Here is a 4,300-nt window from a genome sequence, read left to right on the forward strand (position 1 = left end):
AATCCCGTGACCAAGCCTACCTTCGGATTCCTCTTCCCAGGTAAAAACCTCACCTTGCCTTGCTACAAGAGCAACATGTCACACACCACAAGCAATTTGTTGAACATCAAGAACAACATTAGACTCCAAGGGCATAATAGTAAGCACATAAGTTTTTGTGAGAATTGGACTCATAGAACCATAATGTGAAATCCCATCGCTCAATACTTCCCCCATATGTAAATATCTCCCAATGATTCTATCCGTCATTTGGTCTAGATCCTCCATTAGAACTACTAGGATTGCTGGAAACACTAAAATGAAAACCATTTCCAACACTTGTTCTTATTTGCATATTGGCACGCACTGAATCCACATCTAAGCTTTCCAGGCTCAATTAAATTTACAAGAATTAGAAACATGAGATGCCCTGCCTTGAGAATATTTGAAGTGAAATCTAGTGTTGCACCAAAAGGACTCATCATGTTTTGAATAAAGTTACCACTTTTATCTAGCTAAGTAGGAAAAAAGAAAAACTAAATTAAATGTTCTGGAAAAACTTGGGAGACATACGATGAAATTTAAAAGTAGTTCAGCCAACAATGTGTTTTTACATTCTTCACATTTGTATCAAGATGGTTCCATAAAATGGTAGTATAGTGCAAAAGATGTCATAAAAACTTAATATGGCAATCAACATCTAATATGAGTTAAGTTGGCTTGGAGTACAAGATTAAAGCCAATTTCAAACTAAGTTTCAAATGAGCAATATGTTATGATAAAACAAAGGAGAAAACTCTTACAAATAAAATATTTGGGCCCACCCTGGTCAATATAATGTTTGAAAAGCATGAATATTATTAGCCATTGAAAAAATAGTATTTTATATTTTTTTAATTGATTTATATGTATTTTCATGTTAGAAAAATATTACTTTAGTTTATTTGATGGATGCAATTCCATAAAATCGTGACAGAAGTTAATAGAATTTTTCTCTTCTGGGATATATAATCTAGGAGTTGCTTTAACATATCATTGAAATGTAACACATAATACAGTTTCTTGCCAACTAGAACATTGAACTGGAAGAATAAATCATAGAATTCTTGAAAATTACCAACTAGATTGCTTAGTAACCTGCTCAAAATTGAGTTTGAACTTAAATTGAATTCAATGCTAGTTCTAAATTCGTTTGTTGTTTTCCTAGTGTTACCACTTACGCTTGTGCTGCGCAACTCACCATCGAGAGGTATGGCCAACATTCGTTGTTTATAAATTATAGACCGCTCATCTTTTCATATGCATTAATTCATATTAGTTGCTGCAATTGATCACTAGCCTTCTATATTTATCCTTCATCTGCATCCATCATCCTTTCACATGGCTATGTTCTATATATTATTGATCTACGGTTTTAACTATTTCACATGGATGATCCGGAGAATACACACACTGATCATGAGTTATGGGCAGATGGGATGATGTATATTTTGATTGAGATGATGTATGAGGACACCATTAGTGGTGCACTACGGGTAGAGAAGATCACAAGTAGAGACCATGCTTTTTACGCTCAACGCCTTACTACTCTGGGTACAAAGGCGTTTGATGGGAACCAACTGAAGGGCAAAATACAAAGGCTGAAGAAGAGGCAACGGCAATTCACTAATCTGATGGGCTAAACAGGTATGAGATGGGACCCTAACACCAAAACGATGATAGCCAGTGAAGAGCACTGGGCAAATGGCATTAGGGTAAGCTAATTACACTTACACGAAAAAAAATAGCCAAGTTACTACATCAATACATGTTTCCTTCAATTGATTTCATTGTCTTGGTTACCAATATCTAAGAAGCAACTTGATATATTTGAACTAGGTGAAATCAGACTGGAAGTATTTTCGGAACGTGGGGTGCCCAAAGTATGTGGAGCATTGCACCATTTTTAGCGGTCAGTCGCCATTGGGACACTTCACCACTCTTCAACCGAACCAGTGCCAACTAGTGACGACGAGCGTCGGCTTGATGCATAAATGCGACGTTGGGCCCTTGCACTTGGCATGCAATCAAGAGCGAATGTTGATATTGATGACATAAATGCTTCCATGAGGACACCTTCTATGGGACCATCAACATACTCGTCACATCGTCGTAAAAATAAGGGGGGCAAAGCAGCTAGGTCAATGAAGAGTTATCGAACTTCCTCGATGAGATGAGGAAAACAACAGTAGCATGACGGAAGTGCTATGAGGAGAGAGCTCAAGCTTCCACAGCAAAGCATAGCAAGGGCTCGACTCCAACCAAGGATAGCGATGACGGATGGGATCCGTTCGCTCATTGTGTGGCATTGCTGCAGGCAATTCAGCTGAAGTTGCCAGAAGATAACTTTTTCCATGCATTCAACGAACTATGTGATCCCATGGTCCAACGGGGCTTTTTAGCCACGGATGACGAGTATAAACGATCGTGGGCCATGCATTGTTGACTCATATTTTTACTGCTTTATGTCATTTGGTTTATGTCATTCTGTATTAAAAATTATTAATTACTTTATGTAAACGTACTTTATGAGATGCTATTTGCTACTAGTACTGTTTGGAATGGTTGATATGGAAATCTATGTGGCTGACTGATTTGGGATGTTTCCTATAACGAGTAGTTTACATCAAATATAACTACAATAAATACTTATGACGATCTGTGACAATAAATACATGAAAATATTTGTTGTTGGTAGCAAGTGAGATTATGGTATGTGATTTTATTTCTGGATGACTTTGTTGGTAGCAGGTGGAATGATACAAGAAATTGTACAAATATTTGTTACGGTGTACAGAGGCTTTTATTGCATGAACAAGTGAGTAGAAAGTCTTTTATTGTTGGATGCTTGTTGAGTACAAAGGCTTTTATTACTTGATGACTTTTACATCAAAGAGGCTCTGCATTGTATTTTCCAGTAGATATCGCATGGGTTATCATTGAGAATCTCATGGGTTATTATACTGGTAGTTGGAAATAAGGGGTTGATTGACCACGTGACGTCTGAGGACTTTAATAAATATTGAATCACATCATGAATTTGCATTCTCCTCATTTATCAAGGTGTACAAAGGGATAACAATAATAATAATAATAATAATAATAATAATAATAATTCAAACCATCATGCGAGCACTAGGCAAAAAGATGGGATCCCAATGGCATTGTGACACAAATCTTTGCAAGGTACAATAATTCCAACATGATTCGCTTGGTTGAGCTTTTAAGCATAAAGTATGTATATATATATATGGCATGCATGCCAAATTCATCTAGTTATGATCACTGAATAATTAATCAAGTTTGAATAGTCATGTTGAATAATTAGATAGGTAAATAGTATTAGAACAATCATAAATAGTATCTACACCTCATCCACACTTCTACCAACCGTAGCTCAACTCACCATAAATAGTTGCTACTGACTTCTAGCAACATAAATAATTACTAGTGACTTATACCAACTATAGTTATTGGTAGCATGTGAAGACCTAAACATTTTCACAGATTGGTCTGCTACATTGTCATTGTGAAGTTAATCTTACATATAGAAATCGGTCGCATGAAAGTACACACACAGTTGGGCTGATTTTTTTTTATTACTATTGAATAGGGGTTAGTTGCTTGTTTGACTTAAAGATATCACACAAAGCACTGCATAAATAATTTGGGCAACTGGTTCAATGCACATACGATAAGGAAACCGCACCAATTTTTAGGAATAAAGATCAGGTGCATTTTTAGGCTCTAACATCTCTTGCTTTGCATCCCTTTCTAGTGGAAAAAGGGGCAGCTTTGGAGGATATTCTGGTGGAGGAAGGGGCAGCTCTAACATTTTGCATGAAGTCATCTGGTTTTAAATTTCTATGCTTATACTGTAACTAATTTTTTTAAGAATAATAAACTAAAATTATATTCTCTACGCTTACTCTAAAATTGTGTTCCATCTTTATTTCATGCCACATTTCTTGCTGTAGGAGATGTCTACTTATTTCTAAATGATAGTCTACTTATTTCCTTATATAATGAAGTTATGTTTACTTTATACTATTTATTTTATTTTTGAAACTACTTAAAAATGAAGTTAACCTGACCTTCAAGCCGTTCAAGCTTCGTCCATATTCCTATCCGTCCATATATTATTTTGTATATTGTCAGCTCTAACATTGTAACGTAATTTTTACAACAGCTTTATTAATATATAAGAGATAAATGGATGATAAACCTAATTAGTCAGTAGAGAGTGGAGAAGATGTAAGTAGTGACGATGAAGAGAGTTCTA

Source organism: Juglans microcarpa x Juglans regia, chromosome 3D (genome assembly GCF_004785595.1).
Source record: "Juglans microcarpa x Juglans regia isolate MS1-56 chromosome 3D, Jm3101_v1.0, whole genome shotgun sequence".
Taxonomy (NCBI): Eukaryota; Viridiplantae; Streptophyta; class Magnoliopsida; order Fagales; family Juglandaceae; genus Juglans; species Juglans microcarpa x Juglans regia.